The 23668-nt window shown below is 39.4% G+C and overlaps 1 protein-coding gene and 1 long non-coding RNA gene across 8 annotated transcripts in view; one reads left to right on the forward strand and one right to left on the reverse strand.

Annotated features, from left to right (window-relative positions):
- LOC118610757 overlaps positions 1 to 23668 on the reverse strand; it is a 167487-nt gene that overhangs the window by 49606 nt on the left and 94213 nt on the right. The window contains exons 1-2 of one of the 3 annotated variants that reach the window (XR_004954017.1): positions 6519 to 6579; positions 5527 to 5665 (exon numbers count right to left, since the gene is read on the reverse strand). This is a non-coding gene — a long non-coding RNA (uncharacterized LOC118610757). Of the gene's footprint in view, positions 1 to 5526; positions 5666 to 6500; positions 6580 to 23668 lie in introns of those variants that run through there. The other 2 variants (XR_004954018.1, XR_004954016.1) reach the window with 2 other exon arrangements.
- The window catches only part of LOC107516932 (TRPM8 channel-associated factor 1), a 48108-nt gene continuing 33895 nt past the window's right edge, over positions 9456 to 23668 (forward strand). For 2 of the 5 annotated variants that reach the window (XM_036230761.1, XM_036230758.1), the window contains exon 1: positions 9456 to 9599. The gene's annotated coding sequence lies outside the window, so the exon portion shown is untranslated. Of the gene's footprint in view, positions 9616 to 20973; positions 21204 to 22994; positions 23106 to 23668 lie in introns of those variants that run through there. The other 3 variants (XM_036230759.1, XM_036230760.1, XM_016157168.2) reach the window with 3 other exon arrangements.

The raw sequence follows: 23668 nt of genomic DNA on the forward strand, positions 1-23668 counted from the left end.
ATTATGAGGTAGGGTATACTAAATTAAAATAGCACTGGAAGACTATATTATAGGGGAGCTAAATGAGAATATTTTGCTAAAGCAACAGCTTTTCAACTGCTTGGCAAACACCACCTTAATCAAGTAATGAGCATGAACATCATTAGTAGTGGGATAAATTAACATCGTGTGACATCCAACAAACTGAAGAACTCAGCATCAGTTTCATGATACCCTTGCCAAAACTGAATAAAAGTGAAACTAATCACAAAAAAAAATCGAAAAAATTCAAATTTAGAATATATAAAATAGCTTGCTTCCAAAGTGTAAAGGTCATAAAGTGAGGGAAAGACTGAAAAACTGTTCAAGATTGAACACCAAAGATAATGACAAGTAAATACAACATGTGTGACTCTAAACTAGATCCTATTGCTACAAATACCATTATTCATATAATTAACAAAATTTAAGATGAAACCTGAAGATTAGATGGTAGTGATGTACCGATGTTAATTTTTCTGATTGTAATGGTCATACGGTGCTTATATAGAAGTCTCCTTAATATTCAGATGTGATTAGGACATTACATTAGCAACCTGCTCTAAAATGGTTCAAGAAAAGTTCTTTGCACTTTAAGCTCTTCTAGAATTTCCCACAATTTGAATTTGCTAATGACATCCCTATGGTGCCATTTTACATATTCCTTTGTCCTCTATATTTCTAATAAGACGGTAGTTGGTTTTCTCCACATTTTAAAGTATTTAATATTAAAGAACCTGCTGTCTTCTAGGTAGAGGACTAAACTTAACCATTCAAAAGGTGGGCCTTAATCATCTTATCTTAGTTGAATTTTTCATACGTAGTAACATGGGCAGTTAAATTTTAAATTAAACTTGGAAGCCTAATTGTAGCTAAAATTTCCTCAGAGATATTTTTCTGAAATTCAATTTTTGATAAAAATTTTAATTGAAATGAAGTTTTATGTATATAGAATATGATTTACATAATGATGTAAAATACAAATTTATTATAAATGAAGTGAGGATTCATCAAAAGAAAAATTCACAAACTTCCACACCGTCTTGTGAAGCAACAACCAAGTGCTTCACAGGATCTAACAGAGGTAGATTTACACAGATAGAGATGCATTTCATTTGGTCATCAAGATGCATGCAAAAGCATTACCATTCATGCCTTCTAGATAATTCCATTTAAAAGAGTAGGCACTGCCAAATCTTCAAAGGAGATAATGGAATCTCCAAAGGTTAGGGAGGTGGTGTGATCAATAATATATGGAGCAGGGCTCATTCAAATGTCCAACATCTATCAGAAGCATCAAACTGACAATTAAGACATTTTGTTTCACTTCAACACTAAAGTGAAATCCCCACAGAAGAGTAAAGTTTGTGATCTCATGCCCATCCAGTCATCAAGAATAACAAAAGTTGAGGTGTCCTTTCCACTTGCATCCTCCCCTGATCAAAGCAGAATCTGCTGCCTCTCCATTCTCCCTGCCTTTAGGAGAGGAAAGCCACCATCAGTTAACCTGTCAGCTTGTGCAACATCCCCCAAGACTTGAGCTTGGGCCCAAGATGCAGTCTCACCATTCTACCCTGAGTCTCATAATTCTCCCTGGCTTTGCCTTCCTCCTCTTCCACTTCAACTACATATTAGAAAAAGAACCCCAGATAGCTCTTGCCCTGTTAACTCCAGTCGCCATTCACAAAATCCTCTGTGCCAAGCCTTCGGCTAGACTTTTCTGCCACTTTTCTTGCTCCATTCAGCTTCCCTACTTAATAGGAGGTTCTAGCGGGGAAAAGGAAGTTCTTTGGATGAGACGATGTAAATAGAGTAGAACTCTTACCTAAACCAGCCTCTGAAAGATTATCTAAAAGATACATGGACTTTTAAACTACAAATACTAATTTTTAGCTAATAAATCTTCCCAACCTCCCCATACCCTGGTTTATATTTCAAAATATGCCTTTCTCTCATTCTGGCACTATATATGTTGGGCTCCAGGAAGGAAAGAAAGGAGAAAAAAACCCCTTCTGCCACATATTTCAATCTGTACCAATAAGGATTTCAGATAACATGTAGAGGGACTACATAATGTTTGGAAAATAAGGTATTCAGTCCAGCAGAAGTCCAGACAGATACAGTCCAATTGAATTGGTAGGAGTATAAATATATAAAATGTTTCTAAAAAATAATTGGGTACTATGTATCAAAAACTTACTTTTGACTTGTTAATTCTACTTCGAGGACTACAATGATAATCAAAATGAGATCAAGATGTTAAGTAAAACATTTTTAACAAGATTTTTGTGACTAGCAAACTTTTGGAATCATCTGATTTTTAAAATGTAAAATAAACATAACTTCAGTAAATGACATGAACTATTATACAACCACTAAAAATGTTTAAAGAATGTTTAATGGTATGGTAAAATGTTCAAAATATAAATCATGGTGAATAAAACATAGAACTGAATGTGATATACAAAATAGTCTCAACTTTATAAATATAGGAACATACATAAATATATAAATGCCTATATATATAAAAATTTATCAGAATGTTAACTATGATTATCCCTAATATTAGGATTATATGTAAGTTATTTAAATTTTTTTGTTCTATGATTTTTGTATTTTTCCAATTTTCTATACCAGACACAGTAGTTTCATAATTACAATAATGTTATTTTAACATAAATAATCCAAAATATTGACAAATTTTTGTTCACGTGCAGATCCTATAAAGCTAACATAACTCTAGTGATTAAACCTGGCAAAGTCAGAAAAAAATCCACAGACCAATGTGTCCCTAAGTTGGTATTTGCAGAAGTCTGTCCAACACATTTTAACAGGCATTCCAGGGGGGGAAAAAATCATTTCTAAATAAATATAAACAGTGTGACATTAAATAAATTTAAGCAGTATTATCTGCTACAGGATAGCTCAGAGCCTTTAATATGTTGATATGACTTAGCATTTGTAAAAACAGGTATAGAACATGGAATTTTCCAAAGTTATTTGAGCATACTTCGCTTACTAATATGTTCCTGATCACAAAAATAAAAATCTAAGAAGTGTTGTATAGATGAAGCTCATTTAAAAAAACAATAGATCAAAACTCTTAAATGTTAGTAAGTTTAACAGCTTAATGAAAACATAATTTACTATAATCAAGTGCATACACTCCACCAGTGTAAAAAGTTAAAACCTGAACATCTACTGGATCAATAAGAAAAAAACAAAAGCAATTTAATAAGATGCTTTGCCCAGGACAGACTTTAGATATTTTGGTATGCTAGAAATATATTTCCTTAACATAATGAATACTATCTCTCTATTTTAAATCAATATGTAACATCACACGTAAGTTTCTTTAAAAGAAAAAAAAAATTAGTAGTATTCCTCAGACCAGCAATGAACCATTAGACAAATGTAAAGGAAAAAAACACAAATGCTATTTTAGATGGAAAAAAAAAGCAGGATATAAATAGAATCTTTAGAGGATTTATATCCATATATAAAATCAAAATAATCAGAGTAGTAACACATCTGGTTTGACCTCTTCAGCCCTTCTGCACTTACCTTTGAAAGTTCATCATTACTGTTGGTAGTTTGCATCGTTTTTTAAGGATATTTCTCAGTTAATCTGCTGGGGATCTAACTTAGTGGAAATGTTTATTTTTCTAACCATAAGCAATAAAAAAGGGGTTGAGATTTTTTTTTTTTCTTTAGCAATAGCAGAGGTTGAGAGCAGGCCTGAATACCTTTTAGATATAGAGAGATCATTACAAGCATAGACTGACCATCACTGCACCTTCCCAGGGTTCCAGGTAGAACACAAAGGCCCTAGAGTGTGATAAGGTGAGAGCAGAAATTGCAGCTAGCTCAAGGGGTGTGGGTGGATAGAGAAAATAAGATTCCCTCACACCTAAGGGTCTGTTGGAGTCTCTTGTCTTTCAGAACATGTCAGCTTTCAGCATCTCTGGACTCTCCAGTCTACCATCAAGGCACTGGAAATAAAAGGAAGAGGGCAGAACAGCTGGCCTCCTCAGTAGGGGTGGGAAGGGAGGCTTCTCCTGCCCCTGGATCTGTTGAAGTAGACTCCTAGTGTCTTCAGGATCTGGGGACTTCCTCCAAGAATGGCCAGCCTAAATCTGACTTTCTCAGGGGATACATGCCAAAAATCCAGGCCCTATATGTAAGGAAATGGAGGTCTAGCTAGCTATAATAAATTGGGTGGATCTGGGGTTCCTTTGCCCCCAGGCTGTTGGTGTCTTCACCAGTAACTTCTGTAAGCCAAGAAGTGTTCAAGAGTGTCCCCATAGGTGTATCCGGGCCCGAACCAGAGCTGTCAAGACTTTTTTTTTGGATCTTGCTTTAAAATAGATTGTTTTTCTTTCCTTAGAAGGACAGTAAGGCATTTTTTTCTTTCTTGAAACTACCCTATTTGAATTTCCTAAATGAGATTTGGTGGAGGGGGGGCGGGTGCGGAGAGAAAGAGAAAGCAAGAGAGACTACAAATTTATGGTGCAGAGGATGTATATTTGAGTGACCAGGAGAAAAAAGACATATAAAACTGTTTAACTTAGAGGAAAAACAGTGAACATCGAGAATTTGTAAGAGAAACTAGGTGAAATTCTTCCAGGAACATGTTGGTTAGCATAAATGCTTACATCTGTTAAAAGGCAGTGGCAGGATGACAGATAAAGAGGCTAGATCACACAATTTCCTTCCATCGTTATCTAATAAAATTAATTTTAAAGAAAGTTGTAAGATAACTATTTCTTAGCATAGTGCAAAGAAGGAATGGGGTACGACCTCATTCTATGAACTTCTAAAAGTGACATTAATTTAATAATAAATGTCTGGCATTTACTGAGCTCTTGCTATGTACCAGACTCTCTCCAAATATGTCTCATGTAAGAATGGATATTTGAAGCTAGGCTATTTGGCTCCAAATCCTGCCTCTGCAAAAAGCAAGGTTCTCATTCATTTTGGAATGATGTTTAAATTCTATCCTCCACTCATTCTTCCAACAGCCCCTTCATGGCCTAAGAAATTATACTAAGGAAATAAAGTAAGTTGATAAAATGCTCAGAATTCTCCCTGATATCACCCAATCATGAGATAGTGGACTGAAGTGGTGTGTAGCCCTAAGAAAAGTCATGGTCTTCACAGCGAGAGACCAACGAAACCAGCAGCACTCAGTTTTAGGCACTCAGGGCCATTTCCTGAGAAGATGATACACCCAACCAAGTGGAGAAAATCATGGTGTAGCAGCATTCTCAGCAAGAGTTCAGATGTTCTTGTTATGAAGAAACATTTATCTGAGCCAATTTTTCACGTTTTTGTTGAGTTCAAGTTAACTGTTATGAACTAAATGTTTGGTCACCCCAGAATTTATATGTTGAAATCCAAACTCCCAATGTGATGGCATTAGGAGGTGGAGCCTCTGGGAGGTCATGAGGTCATGAAGGTGAAGCCTTCATGAATGAGGATAGTGCCTTTGTAAGGAGATGAACATACCTGAGCTCTTTTTTCTCAGCGATGTGAGGACACAGGGAGCGAAGACACAGGGAGAAGACGTCTATGAACCAGGACGAGAATCCTTGCACGACACCCAAACTGCTGGCAAGTCGATCTTTGGACTTCCCAGCCTCCAGAACTGAGAAACAAATATTTGTTATTTAAGCCATCCAGTCCATGATATTTTGTTACAGCAGCCCAAACTAAAAAAAAAAGAAAAAAAAAAAGAAAAAAAAATCTTTTAAACTTAAAAATATTCAGTACAATTACTTTTTTCTTACTTTCCATCTATCCATGCACTATACTGCTTTCATAAAAATGTCATTATCCCAAAGACACCACATAACCTTTCTCTAAAAAAAAAAAAAATTCTCCAGCTTCATCAATTTTTTCCAATCCTCCCACTACTTTGTTATTTATTTCTCCATGACTTTCCTGAACAAATTCGATTTCTAAACACAAAACGTTCCAAACATAAGCTTTTAAAGCTTTCTCCTTCGCATCTGTGTTTGTAGTAATTCCGTTTAAGAAATCTATTTAATTCCCTACAAAAGTTCACAGGGAGGGACATGAGGCGAGGAAGAAAATGGGGAGAGAGAAGCAGCCTTAACGGCCCTCCTGCAGCAGATGTATTTTCGTGCGGTTTTTATCCCAGACTGTGGAGAAGAGTTCCCGTCAGTGGACTTCTCCTCCCTTCCACACCCCAAGTCCCTTCGGTGGGACAGCGCAAGGCTGCAAGAAAACGGAGACACAGGGGGAGTGAGGTCTGTCCCACTCTCACCCTCCCCCTCTGTGAACAAGGAGCCCCTGCGAGGAGCTGGTACTCGGGAGTTCTCAGCTCAGCAGCGGCCAACAGCGAAGCCACGTGGAGCCCAGGAACAGCGAATTCCAAATACACAAACCAGTCGGCCGCATTAGTCAGGCTTCTCTAGAGAAAAAGAACAGGAGAGACGGATAGAAAGATAGAAATTTACTCTAAGGAACTGGCTCACTGGATCATGGAGGGACGGCAAGCCTCAAAAGACGCAGGGTGTGAAAACGAATAACGGAAACCGCGTTTAGAGCGAGGGCCGGAAGCCGGAAGGGCCGCCGCACCGCCGCCTCTCACAGGAAGACGCCTACTTTACTACCGGAAGGAGGACTTTTTCCTTGCCTAGCAACAGATCTAGCCAATGAGGAACTGCCATGACTCGACCAATGAGGAGCCACTACACTTCCACCGCCAGGTTTTACCAATGGCCGTTTTGTTTACAAGAGCCACGTCTAACTCCTCATTTTTCTCTGCAAAGTAACATTCCTCTCCTTGGTTCTCTAGACTAGCCTATGGTTTGCTATATAGCTCACGTGTACTGAATCGCCATTTCTCTGTTATTCACTAATAAACACATTTTTTACTGGTAAAATAACTAGCAGGATTTGTTTTGTTTTGTTTTAAGGTGGACAAGGGTGAGCCTGCAAGGTGGAGCCTCAGGAGAGCTAATGGTATAGATCCAGTCTGAGGCCCAATAGGCTAAAGACCCAGGGAGAGCCCATCTTCAGTTCAAGTCTAAGAGGATTGCGGGGGAGGGGGGAGGCTATGTCCCAGTTTCAAGGCAGGAAGAATTCTCTCGTAAAGGAGGATCACACTTTTTGCCCATAGGCATAAGCTCTACTCCTTCTTCCCTACCTCCTTCTCAAAATCTGCAAGCCTTTGTCCTCCCCTCACTTAGCCTCAAATCTAATCTCCCTCAGAACTACCTGCCAGGCCTGACTTGAGATTGGTGTGCAGATGAGGGGGTTCACTTCTCAGAGGTTTCGAGAAATGAGCAACTTGGCTTCCCAGACACAGAGGGGTAATTTCTTTGAGGGTGAAAGGGGAAAACATTGTTGAAAAGGGTGTCTGGGGGACCTGTGAAGACCGATGGGGGTTTAGGGATTGCAGAATAATTGTTCCTGAAAGACCCAGGTTCCTTGGCGTTAAGCTTTCCCCTTCTTATTCTCTCTGCCAAGACAGCTGCATTTCTCTCCTGCCACATCCCTCCTCCTCGCAGAAACTGATAGTGAACATAACACATGCCTGCCAGCACTCCCCCCATACACACCGCAGAGCACACCATTTTGGTGTTATTCTTGCTGTGTATATGGTCACAGCTTCAGAGCTAAAACGTCTCATTCAGTGTCCTCCTTAATCAAAAAAAAAAAAAAAAAAAAAGGAACACTGAAATGCAGGCAGCAGAGTTAGCACAGATAGGAACATAACCTTGACATTCAGATGCCCACTTAAGGTTCCAGAGTTTTCAATACAAAATCTGTGAGGCCAAGATCGTGGTCCTCGAGGCTTTGCTCCGTGTGTGCGCGCGCGCGCGCGCGCGCGTGTATGTGTGTGTGTGTGTGTGTGTGTGTGTGTGTGTTTGGAGCTAGGAGGAGACAGGGCCAGTGCAGACTACAGCCCTTCACCCTGCAAACACACACAGACTACAGGGACCTCTGCCAGCAAGTTCACTGCCAATGGGGGCCAGACTGTTCTGCTCAGCAGCAATCCTCCCCCTGCTGCCTCCTCTCACTCCAGGCTCCGCACCCCTCCCCCTCTGACGTCAGAGCCATGTTCTTCCTAGACTGGCTCTGGAACTAGGTAAGCAAGTCTGGCCTGGGTGAGGGCTCCCAGAAGAAAAGAAGAGACCAGACTGGAAACAGTACTGACAGCCTCTAGGAGTTTAGAATGTCCTTTCTCACATGTTGTCACACGTATTTCAACAACTTTGTAAAGCACCTGACTTTTAAGTAACAGTAAAAGGACAGCGTAAGTGTTCTGTTGGTAAGGTGTTCCACCCACTACACTTTCTACCTGTAAAGAAGTAAATTATCTGGGGGACAAAGACAAACAATGCAGAAGACAGAAGATGAACATAAATACCTAAGGGAAATGAGGATACAGGGACAAGTGAGATTTAGAATTGAGGGAGGCCTATCGGATCCAGGACAGAAAGGGAACTAGCAGGTCAAACTTGCTCAGTAATAAGTGAAAGAGGAGAAGCAGAGAATGAGATGTGACAACAGAAGCAAAAGTCCAAAGGATGAGATTGCTGGCTCTGATGATTGATGAGATTGCTGGCTTGGAACGAGAGGTCTCATGCCAAAGAATTTGGGCAGCTTCTAGGAGCTGGGTAAGGCAAAGAGATGGATTCTCCCCTAGAGCCTCCAGAAGTAACACACCCCTGCCTGCACCTTGATGCAAGCCAGTGAGATGCTGGCTGGCTGGACTTCTGACCTACAGAACAGTATAAATGGTGTTGTTTCAAGCCACATATTATGGCTGCCCCAGGAAACCACAGGTACTCACTCCCCAGCCAGTATGCAGGGAATGTCACAGTGACTTTGGAGTCCAGGCTTTTAATAACCTTACCTTGTCTCTCACACATGCCTAATATCTGTCACCTATTATTGGTTAGTAAAAATTTTAACCCATTCTATTTAATTCATAAAATTCATACATGTGAGGTTTTTTAAAGCAATTCAGTGGTTATGAAGAAGTACTAACTTCTTCACACTTAGTCCTGTCCTTCTATAAGCGATGCAAAATTTTCTTAAAAGAATGAAGTCACAGTCTCCATTTTAATACGAATTGATTATTTTAATTAAAAATATATCTGTAACCCATAGATTTTTAACTCCTCCTTGGATATAATTGTGATTAATATATATAAAAATATATTATCATCAACCTCTCATTTGTTCATAAACAGTCTCGGGGATTTATTTTTCAACAAATTGTCCTGCTGGCGCTCCCAGGTAGGGCCCCAGTGTCTCCACCCTGGATTTGGGGCCCCATCTTCGTGCAGAAATTGACACAAAGCGGAGCCTCTGCAGGCTGGAGGCGGCCAGCCAGGCTCCGCCCCCTGCCGCGGCCACCAATCAGCTCCCGAGGTGGCCCCTCTTCGCCCCGCCTGCCTGCGACTTCCCAAGTCCCAGGCCTTGTCTGCATCTCGGTCCCTTCTCTCCTGAGAAGCTGCTTTCTCTTGGGAACTGCCGCTCCTCCCTCCTCGCCAGCCCTCTCAGTCCCCGAATCCACACTGCAGGGAACATTGGGGCAGACGGTGAGTGGGGCAAACGGTGAGTGTAGCTCAGCCATAGGGTCTGGTCCAGGAAAAGCCCGGCGGTGACACTAGCCACAGCCCATAGCTCTGGTGGTTCCGGAGGGGAGGAGGGGAGATGTGGCGAATGACCCGAGAGGCTGTCTGGGCGTTAATATGGGATCAGGAGGGGTGGGGACCGGTGTGGGGCCTCTGCGTGTTCCCGAGGGGGCAGTGACAGACGTGTTCCACGCAGGCTGCCTTGCCGTTTGCCGCTAAGAACCTTCTCTGGTACCCCACCCCCTGCAGCTCGGTCTCTCTTTCCTTCTTGCCATCTAGTTATTCACCCTTGTTTATCGGGAAGCCATGCTCTCCTATTTTCTTGTGATTTCTTTGTGCTCCGCCAGAGTATTGAGATGAGAGCTGAAAAGAATTGTGGAGGCGATGGCATCTCACCACCTGGAGCTCGCTCTTGAATTTTTTCAGTGTAGCCTGACTCTACATAACCCTCCCTCCCCCAAGGTTAAAGTCCTCACCTACCCAAGGCCTCTGCGAGGGGCCTTCAGAGTGTCAGTGGTGGGGGAGGAAGGGGTGAGGCGCGGGAGGGGTGATGGTGAGAGGGGGTGCAGGGGACCAGGTGGAATGTTAGTCCAGAATGCATTTAGCCTCTGGTAAGTGCTGGGTTAAACAGTTACTAGATGAATAGCCCTGGAGCTGGCCGCTGAGTTGACTCAAAGGGCAATGGAGGGAGAAGGCCTTTAGCCTAGGAGGAAAACATTTACCAGTGAGATAATCCTGGAAACTGTGGGAAGAAGTGCAGGCCTAACCAGATGTAGAGCACAGAATGTACGTCTAGCTGATCACCCATCCATCATCCATCCTTTCATACTCCAAATTATTTATTCGTACATTGATTTAATTTCCCACGATTCCACCATTTCAGTTACCCACAGTCAACCACAGTCTGAAAACATTAAATAGAAAATTTTAGAAATGAACAATTCATAAGTTTTAAATTGCACGCTGTTCTGAGTAACGTAATGAAATTCCTGCACTGTCCCTGGTATCTCCCCCAAGATGCCTCAACCAACGAATCCACTGTCGGGGGGGGGGGGGGGGGGTGGCAGTGCTTATGTTCAAGTAACCCTTACGTTACACATCAGTTCCTTGCCACGTGGGCTTCATCGTATAGGAGCTTGCTTCCCCCAGAGTGAAGACTCTCCGAGAGAAAGAGACAAATGAACGAAAGCCAGATTCTTTTTGTAACCTAATCTCAAAAGTGACATCTTATCACTTTACCATACATTCATTAGAAGCGAAACACTGGTTCTAGCCCACACTCAAGGGGAAGGGATTAGACAAGACCATGAATACCCAGAAGTGGGCATGATTGGGGGCCATGTTAAAGGTTGCTTACTACAGGGCAGATTAACAAATAACATTGTCTTCTTAACATTCTTGTACGTGACTTTTAGTTCACACAGGCAGTTTTCCTGGAGTATACACCTAGGTGTAGAATTACTGAGTTATAAGATTTATGTATATTCAACTTTTTTAAGTTATTTCCAAGTTGTTTTCAAAGTGTTGAGCCAGTCTGCACTCCAACAACAGATGATCGTTCCTGTTGCTCTACATACTTGTCATAACTTGGTATTATGAAATTTCATCTTTAGCTAGTCTGGTAGGCATGAAATAACATTCCCTCGTGATTTTAATTAGCATTTCTTTGATAAGAAATGAATTTGACCATCTTTCATATGTTGATGAGCTATATTGCTTTCTCTCTGTGATAATTCTGGTTCCTGTCTTTTACTCATTTTCATATTGGGTTTTCTTTTTCTTATCAACTCATTGGAATGCCTTCTTTATATAATCTGAATACTAATTAATCTTTTGTTAGCAATATATACTGAAAATATCTGCTTTCTATTTGGTACTTAGCTTTTCTTTCTCTGTATGTCTGAAGTTTTGACTTTTAATTTCAAGTGACCATTATTTTCCTTTATAGTTGTCTTGAGAACTATAATAAATAAATTAATAATAAATTAACTTTGCTGTATTTTAAAAGCTTTTATTGTTTTGCATTTGGCCATTAGTCTTAATTCACCTGGAAATTGATTGTTACATTTTTTATTCCACATGGGTAATAATTATCGAGGCGCCAGTGATCTGCATGAATCAAGTTTTTCACACATGTGTGAATTTGTTTTGAGCTCCCTACTCCCTTTCATTATCTCTGTCTAATTCTGCACCAATACAAAATTGTTTTTAATTACCGCAGTTTTATAATAAGTCTTGAAACTTGGTCAGAAAGATCCTCCCACCTCTTTATTCTTCTTCTAGAGTGTTTTAGCAATTCTTGGACCTTCAACCTTCCATATAAATATTTAAAGAACAAAATGAGAAATAAGCAAATAAATCTACTAGAATTTTGAATGATATTAATTCTATATGTCCAATTTGGGGAGAAATGGCCCCTTTAAAATGTTGAATTTTTCCACCTATGAGCTTTGTACATAATGCTCTTTATTTAATTCAACTTTAATATTTTAAAGGTTTTATAATATTTTTTCTCGTTTTCCTTTTGTTCCTTTTTTTTAAACTCATTTATAAGTACATTTTATTTTTGCTATTGTAGATGTTTACCTTTATAAAAATTATATTTTGTAGCTTATTGTTCCTAGTGTATAGAAATTCAACTTCCTTTTATATATTGATTATATATCAAACTTGATAAAACTCAATAATTCTAAATTTACCTATAGAGTCTTTCAGATTTCCTGCACAAGTAGTCATATCATCTAAAAATGGCAGTTTTATTTCTTCCATTGCCATCCTTTTAACTTTAATTTTTTTATTGTTTTACTGCTTTGGTTAGTACCACCAGTAGAATATTGAATTAAAGTAGAGAAAGGCATCTTGTTTTTTCCGTTAAATAAAGAGAAAGATTTCACTATATCAACTTCAAATATTGCACTCATGATGGTTGTTTTGTAAATGCTCTGTCCCGTGATAAGAACGTTCAGTTCTCTTTTTAGTAAGCACTTTTATTATGAGGAGATGTTTTATTGAATGCTTCTATAGCTATTGATTTTTACATATAATTTTCCATTAAATATGTTAATATGATGAAGTGTAGTATTTAATATTTAATATTAAATCAATGTGACATCCAGGAATAAACCCTCTATGGTAAATATGCAATTTATGTATAGATATAAAGGTAAGCATTAGATATTTGCATCTATATATGTGAATTGAGGTTGGCCTATAATTATTCTTTTTGGTACTAACCTTATCTGTTGCTGTTATTATCTCATAAAATAAGATAGGTAGTATTCTCACTATTAATATTCTCTGGAAGAATTTGTGCAAGATTGGAATTATGTGGTCCTTGAATATTTCCTCAAATCACCAAGAAAACCATCAGGGTTGGAGTTTATCTTGTCAGAAGATAATAAACTTATTGCTTCAATTACTTTAAGGATTATAGGACTATTTAAGCTTTCTTATGAGTCAGTTTTCATAAATTGTAATTTCCAAAATATTTAACCATTTCATATATATATACATATGTTAAAAATAGAATAAAATTGTTCTTAATATCCTCTTATTATCACTTTAAATATTTCCATTTTCTATTATTATGACCTCCTTCTCGTTACAAATATGTGTATGTATTATTTCTTTTTCCGTTTGTCAGAACTTGTGCTACTTTATTAGTCTTTCACATACACAAAAAACCTTCTGTCTTTTTTCACATTGTTATTTTATTTCTTCCTCCTATCTTCGAATTTTTCTTTTACTTGTTTTCTAAGCTCTTACGATGTATGCTTAGCTTATTACTTTGAGCTTTTCTTTGTAAGCTCTTAAGGCTATAAATTTGTGTCGCTTCTTTTTTAGCTATATTTCATGAGTTTCGATACAACTATTTTGTTATTAGGTAGCTTTAAGTATTTTTAATTTCCACTTTGGTTTCTTATTTGAGCTATGAACTTTTTAAAAGTGTATATTTTAATTTCCAGTCACTCAAATGAAGATTCTTTTATTATCTTGTAGTAAACATTGCCTAATTTATAATATAGTCAGAAAATATATGATGTCAATTCCTTTAGAGTTATTGAAATTAGCGTTATTACCTAGCATGTGGTCAGTTTTACTTGTATACTTGAAAATAATGCATACTCTCTAATTATATAAAGCCCTATGTACACTTTTAAAACAAGTGTGCTAATTATGCAATCCAGATCTGCCGTATCTTCTTCAATTTTTATCTGCTTGAATTATCAATTACAAAAATAGGTGTATTAAAATCTCTCACTATATGGTAGATTTGTAAATTTCTCATTACAGATTTGTGTATTTTTACTTTATATATTTCAAAGCTATATTATTAGTGAATTGGAGTACATTGAAAATTTTATCATAATGTAGAGATACAATATTTTGGCTACCTATTAATAACTTTTGTTTTAAATTTTTAATGTGTTCAGATATCAAATTAAGGTTTCCTTGATTGGTGTTTACTTCATTTATCTTTCATCCTTTGAGCTTAAATCTTTCTAAATCTATGTTTTAAAAAAGTCTCAAAAACTTTTCTATATTTTTTAAATCCTAGGTTTTTAAAATTGTTTGACAATTTATAACCTATTGAATAATTTAATCATATTGTGATTAATAATACTATTAGGTTTATTTCTACCATCTTATTATTGGGTTGATTTTTCTGTTTTAGGTTTTTCATTCATTGCCCTTCTTTCATTTTTCTCTTTTCTTTTTTTCTCCTTTGTTTCCCAATTTTTCCTCTTCTTGTTTAGAAGTTACATGTTCTATGTTTTACGTTGAATGCTTTAGAAATACTCTAATCAAATAACACATTTAACTCAGAACATTTATTGAGGTATAATTGACAAAAAAAATGTGTATATATAGTGAACAATGTTATCTTTAGATGTACGTATACGTTGTGAAATGAGTACCACGATCAAGCTAATTAACAGTGATCATCCACAGTTTACCCTTTTTTATGAGAATAATTGAGATCTGCTCTGTTAGCAACATAATAATTCAGTATTATTAACTAGTCACTATGCTGTATATTAGATCTTCAGAGTTTATTCATCCTACATATCTGAAACTTTGCAACTTTTGACCACTATTTTCCCATTTGCCCCACCCCAATGCTCCTAGTAACCATCATGCTATTCTCATAAACCACCATAAATGCTATGCTTTTATGAGTTTGACTTTTAGATTTCACATATAAGTGAGGTAATGCAGTATTTGTCTTTCTCTGAATTCAAAATGTAGCATAAATGCCCTCAAGTTTCACCCATGTTGTTGCAAGTGGCAGGATTTCCTTCTTTTTTTATGACTAAATAAAATCCATTGCATATACATATCACAACTACTTTATCCGTTTATCCATTTGATAGACACTTAAGTTGTTTCCATAGTGAGGCTACTGAATAATGCTGCAATGAACATGGGACTGCAGATATCTCTTTAGATGCCGATTTCATTTCCCTTGACTATATACCCAGAAGTAGCATTGCTGGATAATATGGTAGTTCTATTTTTAACTTTTTGAGGAACGTGTATGTACTGTTTTCTGTAATGACTCTACCCATTTGTGTTTCCACAACAGTGCACGAGGTTCCCATTTCTTCACTTCCTCACCAACGCTTTTTATCTTTTGTCTTTTTTATATTAGCCCTTCTAATATAAAAGAGGTGAGGTGACATCTCGTGATTAGGTTTGCATTTCCCTGATGGTTAGTGGATTTGAGTGCCTTTTCATAACCTGTTGGCCATTTGTATATCTTCTTTTGAGAAATGTCTATTCAGGTCCTGTGCTCATTTTTAAATTGGATTGTTTGCTTTCTTTCCATTGAGTTGTTTAGGTTCCTTATATGTTTTGGATGTTAACCCTTATCGGATGTATGGCTTGCAAACATCTTCTCCCATTCCGCAGGTCGTCCCTCCACTCTGCTCTTTCCTTTGCTGTGCAGATGCTTTTTAGTTTGATGTAGTGCCACTTGTTTATTTTTGCTTTTGTTGCCCATGTTCTAGGAGTCCTATCCAAAAATTTTATTGCCCAGACCAATGTCAACAAGCTTTTTCCCTGTTTTCTTCTAGTAGCTTTACAGTTTCAGGTCTTACATTTATGTCTTTAATGCATTTTGAGTTGATTTTGTATATGGTGTGGGATAAGAGTACAAATTCATTTTTCTTTATGTGGATATCCAGTTACTCCAGCATGGTTTTCAAAGAGAATGTCTTTTCCCTGTTTTGTACACTTTGCACCTTTTTTGAAGATCAGCTGAAGTGTGCGGGTTTAGTTCTGGGCTCTCTATTCTGTTTCATTTGTCTATGTGTCTGTTTTTATGCAAGTACCATACTCTTGATTATTAAAGCTTCGTAGTATAGATTGAAATCAGGCAATGTGATGCCAAAAATTTATTCTTCTAATTGATTTTTTTTTTTTTTTTTTTGGCTATTTGAGTTCTTTTGTGGTTCCATACGAATTTTAGAATCGGCTTTTCTATTTCTGTGTAAAATGCCACTGTCGTTTTGATAGGGATTGCCTTGAATCTATAGATAGCTTTGGGTAATATAGATATTTTAACATTATTAATTCATCCATTCCATGAACACAGAATATTTTTTTTATTGACTTGTGTCGTCAATTTATTTCATCAATGTTTTTTAGTTTTCAATATACCAATCTTTTACCTCCTTAGATAAATTGGTTCCTAAATATTTTCTTGTTTTTGATTCTCTTATAAATAAGACTGTTTTCTTAATTTCTCTTTCAGATATTTTGTTGTTAGTGTATGAAAACACAACTGAGTTTATATTTTGCAACAATACTGAATTCGTTTATGCTTTTATTTTTTGGTGGCGTCTTTAGGGTTTTCTATATATAAGATTATGTCGTCTGTAAACAGAGACAATTTAACGTCTTCCTTTCCATTTTGGATGCCTTTTATTCTTTTTCATGCCTAATGGCTCTGGGTAGAACATCCAGTACAGTACTGAGAAGTAGTAGTGAGAGTTGGACTCCTTGTCCTGTCCCTGGTCTTTGAGGAAAAGCTTTCAGCTTTTCACCTTTGAGTACGAAGTTAACTATGGGCTTGTAATATGTGGCTTTTATTATATTGAGGTACATTTCTTTTATATACAATTTGTTGAGAGTTTTTGTCATAAAAAGACGTTGTATTTTGTCAGATGCTTTTCTGCATCTACTGAGATGCTCATATCATTTTATCTTTCATTTTTTTTAATATGGTGTAGCACATTTATTGATTTGAAGATGTTGAACCATCCTTGCATCTCTGGAATAAATCCCATTTGATCATGGTCTATGATCCTTTCAATGTACTGTTGAATTCAGTTTGGTAATATTTGTTGAGAATTTTTACATCTATGTTCATCGAGATGTTGGCCTGTAATTTTTTTTTTCTCATAGTATCTTTGGCTTTGGTATCAGGGTAAAGGAAAGGTTCGAACAATGCAATAACATTAAAACAGCTTAGTTTCATTAATCTTTATCTCGTAGCTGTGTTATTAGATGGTATATTTCATTTTCATATGATTTTATATCTCACAAGACATTGTATCTGCTTAAAACAGTCAATATTAACTTTACTTGTATTTACTATATGAAAGAAAAGTATTCTCTTTTCTTTCACAGAGGCTTCTATCTGGGATAATTTTCTTTAATCCCAAAGAACTTTTTGTAGTTCTTATGCTATATTGCCAACAAATTCTCTAAGCTCTGTTTATCTATAATTGTCTTTATTTTGCCTTCTATTTTGCTGTGCATAGAGTTTTAAATTGGTAGATTTTATCTTTTTTCTTTTTAAAGCAATTCCATTGTGTTCTCATTTCCATCATTTCTTTTGAAAACCCAGCTATATTATTAATTCCCTGAATGAAAAATATCCTTTACTCCTTGGCTGATTTTCAGATTTTCTCTCTGAATTTGGTTTTCACTATGATGTGCCTAGGTATAGTTTTCTTTGTATTTATTCTACTTAGAGAATATAGAGTTTTTTCAATTTGAGTTTTGATGTTTTTCATCTATTTCAAGGAATTTTCAGACTCTGATTACACGTCATCACTTTTTACCATGTCTCATAATTATATTATGCTCTTTCAATGTCCTTTTATCTCTTTGGACATCAGCTTTTCTTCCTTCTGTATGCTATTTTTGATACCTTTTATAGGTATCAAAACTATGTAAACTTTGTTACAGTTCATTGATTCTCTGGTCATTTGTATCTAATATGCTATTAAATCCAATTATTGAATTTCTGATTTCAATGATTTTTTTTTTATTTCCAACACTTCCATTTTACTCATTTTGTGAATTTTCATTCCATACTAAAATTCTCCAGTCTTGTTCTGTTTTAGACATATTAATCACAGTTATTTTAAAGTCGGTCCCTAAGAACTGAAATGTCTTACCCCCTGTGAGTCTGTTTCTATTATCTCCTTTTCCTGAGTTCTTGGCAATTTATCCCGATTTTTAACCTCCCTCTAAATTTTTTGATTGGATGCGGAACACCATGAATGAAAATTTACAAAGTTCTGCTTGATGTTATTATTTTTCAAAGTGGATTTTTTCAGAGGTGTGGGACAGATAAAGTACCAGCAGATTAATTCCATATTATCAAAGGTTAGTTTCAAGGTTTCTTAGAACTGGTCCATCTCAGGTTTTTCCTTTCTCTAGGAGCATAGTTCTTACTCTTAAGATGTCATTCTTAGTCACTTGTCATGGATTTTTCATGTCAACTGAAAGCAGAGTGTTCTGCTAAGAGTCATTTACTTTGGTGAGACGACCTCCACTGCTTTGTTTATTCCCAGAACAGCACGGCTACTGAAATGGCTACTCAGCTGTTTAGCATTTTTGCCACTGTTTTCTTCAACTCTTGTGCGGGGTCTCTCCCTGTACATGCGCAGCTTAGCAGTCAGCCAGTGACTTACGGGGAATGTGTACAGAGGTTTTTAGATTCACTTCTCTGAAATGTCCTCTTTGAAATTTTGCCCTTTCAGTCCCAGTCGATTTGGTAATCTTGAGCCAGTAAGACGGACACGTTCTGCTTGGCCTCAGTTACCCTGCAGAGTAAACTGGAAAATGCCCTGGAGGAAGCAAAAGCCATCTTGACCGTGGAACTCCTTTGCCCTGTTTTCCTTCCCCCGGGATCCTAGCTTCTCAAGCCCTGCTCATGTCGTTTACTCCTCAGAGGCTTCCGTTGATATTTCGTCCAACTTTCATTGCATTTTTCAGTGGGAGGGTTGTTCCAAACAAGGTGCTTTCTCAATGCCAGATCCGGAAGTCTCTTGCTAGTGTGTCTTACATCTCAGATTCTTTAGCTGAGATTATTTTATTTCTCCTTGAAATACAACCTTGAGAATTCCCTTGAAAGCAGATCTTTTGATGGTAAATTCTCAGTGTTTTTTTGGTCTGAAAATAACATTTTCAAGACTCCTGTAATAGAAGATAATGCCTGTGTGGCACTGGGTGTAAGAAGGCAGGGAGTATAGCACGTGGGTGGTTTCCAGTTTTAGGCTATGGACGGCTAGTGCATGTTTTTGGTGACATGTGTACGCATTTCTGTTGGGTGTATACCTAAGAGTGGTGTTACTGAACAGTCGTTATTTTTTATTTCAAAGTGATTTTTGTAACATTTTAAAAATACAAAACGTCTAAAGAAAAAAATTACTGGTCAGCCCTCCCCACTTCCTGAGTCCACCAAATATGTCCTTATTTTTCCTGTTAGATAAACATAAACGAAAAAGTAGGATCATAAATTTATCACTGAAAATATATACTGAACGTGTTCTTCGAGGTCTGACTTGAGCTCATCCTTTTGAAGAAATGCATAATATTTTGTAGTATGGATTTTTAATAAGTTGTTCATTCATTCCTATATTGCTGAGTATTTATAGAACTTAATATCTCAAAAGTTATTTCAGTGCTTTAAACATTTCATGGCAATCTCTATTTACTCAAGACAAAAAAAAAAAACTGGAAAGAAAAACAAAAACTCTAAGGGAATTAGAAATAGAGAAGGATATAGGATTTAAAATCAAAGTAGTAATGTGGAGTCTGAAACAGATAAAGAGAGGATAGAACCAGCTGCTACGGAAAGAAAACAAAGGCTTGAGGGAGAAAAAAAAGGAAAAAAAAAAAAAACATGAAGGAGAAAATTTGCAGTATAGGCAATTTGTAATTGGATCAGTTTTCTACATGGAGCTGCTGTTTGCTTCGCTTGGGGGTAACCCCGGGATTGCTTTCCTCAGCCCACAGTCATCTATTTTGTTCATCGATCTACCAAGTGGACATTACAGAGCATGCACCTATGGCCACATGAAGTGGAAAAACTAAAGAAGAATAAAACACCATTCTTGACATGCCTACTTTGGTTTGGGGAGTTATAATGAAAAGCCGAAGTAATACTGGACGTGGTACTCTATCTATCCCCTTTACTCATGAATCCACGTTCCAGTGGAAGGTCCAGCCTGAACACTGTTTTGTGATGGGACAGAAAGCTTTTTAATGGTCTCTTCCCAGGGACAGTTTGGTCTGGGGACACCTCCTCCTTAGGTCTCCTAAGAACCAGTGTCAGGGCAGTGAGGTGAGGGGTGAGGAACCAGGAGAATGTAAAGGAGCCACAGAAATCTTTCAAGGCTTTGGGGCCAACTGTGAAAAGGGAGAATTGGTTTCCCCCCAGGTTCTAAAGATGAACTCACAAAGCCAGATGAGCAGACACCAATTCAAGGCAGGACCTGGTCAGGCATGAATCCAGGCCCTGGCTCAAAAGGCAAGTGCTGGATCCCACTCTTACTTGATTAAAATGACTCAGGATTTGGAACAAATTCAAGAAACCCCCACACAGGGAGAAAGCTGTATGAGCAAGGGTATTTTATCTATTTTTAGTTGATTAAATTTATTTTATCACAAAATAATGCGTAGTACTATTAAAATTTTAATGAGGTGTATGAAGGAAAAAATACTTAAAAGTAAGCTACTCTTTCCTGTCTGAAGTAACTAATTCCAATAGCTCGATGTACGTTTTTTCATATAATTTCTGTATTTATATAAGTATGTAAAATATTTTTAAAGTTTTTCCTGCAAATATGCCAGCTCTCCATTTTACTACCACGTTAAATGTTTATTTAAAAGCCGAATATAAATATAGCCTCACTCCTGGCAAATATGTAGAGATTTAAGGCATCCTTGTAAACATTTGTGTATAATTTGTTTAAGGATCTATCATAATGTACCAACCCCACCCTCGTTGGTAAACAGTCTCACGGATTTATTTTTCAACAAACGGCCCTGCCGCACTCCCGGCTGCGATATTGACACAAAGCCGGGCCTCTGCGGTCCGGGGAAGGGGGCGGGTCCGCCCCCACCGCCGCGGCCGCCAATCAGCCGCGGGATCGGCCCCCTCCGCTCCCACCTCTGCACCGCAGCCCACCTCCCCTGACAGGCCTCCCACCACCATCGCCTCCGATTTCCAAACACCCAGGCTGCCTGTCCCCTCTCCTCGTCACGTCCCTGCAGAGGAGTCCCTGCCCCCTCCGAAGTAGCCCAGTGGAAATTGCTGGACAACCGGTGAGTCTGGTCTAAGGATGGTTTCTGGAACCGGAGCAGGCCCGGGCGCCCTGACCGAGGTGGGAGAGAGAGGGACCCGGCCCGGATCCGGGGTAGCGCAGGGGATGGGGCGCCTGCAGGGCTGCGAAGGTGGTCGGGTTTGGGGCCCGAGACCGCTTGGGCCTAAGGAGGCAGATGTCTCTCAAAGCAGCATCCCTGCGGTTTCTCCATGTCCGTTTTGCCTTTATTTTTTTTTCCCCCTACCTCTCTGGCTGTTAATTATTGTTCTCCAGGAACCTAACCATCAGGAGTCTGATATATCCCTGTCCTTTTAAAACATTTTTCATGATGAAATATTTCAAAGCTATAGATATGTGCAGAAAACAGATTTATCAGATGACATTTTATCACCTTTGCTTCAGCCGCGTGTGTGTGTGCGCGCGCGCGCCTTCCTAAAAAACCAAACCTGACCATTAAAACCTTTTCCCCACCAAATCTCATGTCCCTATTCTCAGAGGTAAGTCGGGTGGTACCCTGTCCATGTATATTTTTGTTCTTTTATTAATTTTTATGTAAACAATATATGCATTTTCATTTTTTTTTATGAAAATATTTTGGAGTTTCACCTTGCGGTGCTATTAGTCTTGGCATTTCAGACCCGAAAGGGACTTAGCAAGCAAGTCACCAGCCCTTCTTGTTTAGCTGAGAACCCTGAGCCCTGGCGAAGATAAAGGACTGCTCACTGTCACTCAGGTGGCCCTTGAAGACTCGGATTTGGACAAAAAAAAACCCTTGCTAGGAGTAAAAGGGATGCATTTTCCTGAAACATGAAGTATTGATTCTTAGGACAACCTGAATATTTATTTTACTTAACAAGCACTCATATAGTCTTACTATCTGCCAGCCATTGATCTAAGAACTTTATGAGGGTTCACTCACCTAATTTAAACCTTATAAGAAATCGGTAATGTAGATACTCATTTCCTCATCCCTATTTTACAGGTAGTGAAAGTGGGGCATAGAGGAATTAGGGAACTTGCTCAGTCACTCAGTTACTAGTGTCACCCTGAGAGCTGAGTCTGGGCCACCTGGTGACAATCTGAGTTCCTAACCACTATACTACCCTGGATTTCACTTGCTAGAACTGCCACTAGGCTGACGTGAAGTCACCACACGAAGTAGGGAGTTGCAATTCATAGACAGGGGAACAGCTGTCAACTGATTATTAGAAAGGACTTGGAAAGAAATAGGGTTTGAAATGTACACTGAAGAATAAATTGTATATTGAAATACATTCTTATTTTTAATTTACAATGCAAACAATGTAGAGCTATACAAAATTGCCCTCAGCTGTCTCCCAGGTTAAGCAGTATTAGCAAGTAACGCTGTAGCCTGCCCTTCTCCCACCATGATACAAATATACGCGGAGCTATTTTTTCTTATAAAAATATAAGCATATTCAACAATTTCCAGAGTTTTTATTTTCTCCTTGGCAATACTTCAAGTACATTCCTCTAACTGAAGGGAGATCTAAGGTCTTCAGAGAACTGAGTAATATTCCGTAGGATGCCGTATAGTTTGTTCAGCCGTTTCCTTACTCGTGTGTAGTCAGAGACGTTTCTGTCTCTAATAAAACGGCCGGCCCCGCTGCCGGGATGGGGGCCGCCGCCGCGGTGCCGAGCAGACGGGGCCGGCGACACAAAGAAGCGCTGTCCCCTGCCAAGCGCCGCCCCTCGGGCTCGAGCCCGCCCGGGAGGAAGTGAGGAGGAGGGGAGCCCGGCGCCCCTCCCCCCGCTCCCCCTCCCCAGCTCGTCCCTGCTCCCCGCTCGTCCGCCCCGCGCTGCTCGCCGCCGAGCCCCGTCCCCGTCGGAACGCGCATCCCCTCTGCGCCCAGCCCTGCCCCCGTCCGCCGCGGGCGACCAGGTGAGTGGTCCCCCCGGAAAGCCTGGCAGGCGGCGGGCCGGCGCGGGGCCGAGGGGGGCAGCGGCCCCGGGGGGCGGGGTGCGCTGCCGCCGTGTGTGTCGCGGTCCCGTCGGCGCTCGTCCCGTGCTCGGGCCCTGCGTCGCGCCCGCGCAGTGCTGCCCCTCTCGGGCCCCGACATCCGATGTTCGTCTGCCCGCTTTGTGTCGTCGAGCTGCGCACAGGCCTGACCAGCAGGAGCTGCATCTGGTCCGCTGCGTGAGCGGATGACAACACCGTGGCCCAGGGAGGAGGCAGGGCCGGCTCGGGCTCGCACAGGTGGCTCGTGACAGCATCGCTTCTGGCCTGCTGCCCTTCGATCTGTGCAAACACCGTGCCTGGGACCGAGATCCCGCGCCCACTCGCCCTGGCCCCCTGGTCGTGCGAGGAGGAGGGGCCGACCCTCCCAGACTGTGCCAGCGGGCCACAGCGGCCTGCCGACCCCAGCTTTTCCTCCCGCTGCTGCGCCCACTCCCCCACCTCCACCCGCCCCCATCCTCCCCTGACGTCACCGACGCGGCGCTTTG

The sequence above is a fragment of the Rousettus aegyptiacus genome, unplaced genomic scaffold (assembly GCF_014176215.1).
Source record: "Rousettus aegyptiacus isolate mRouAeg1 unplaced genomic scaffold, mRouAeg1.p scaffold_m13_p_13, whole genome shotgun sequence".
Classification (NCBI taxonomy): Eukaryota; Metazoa; Chordata; class Mammalia; order Chiroptera; family Pteropodidae; genus Rousettus; species Rousettus aegyptiacus.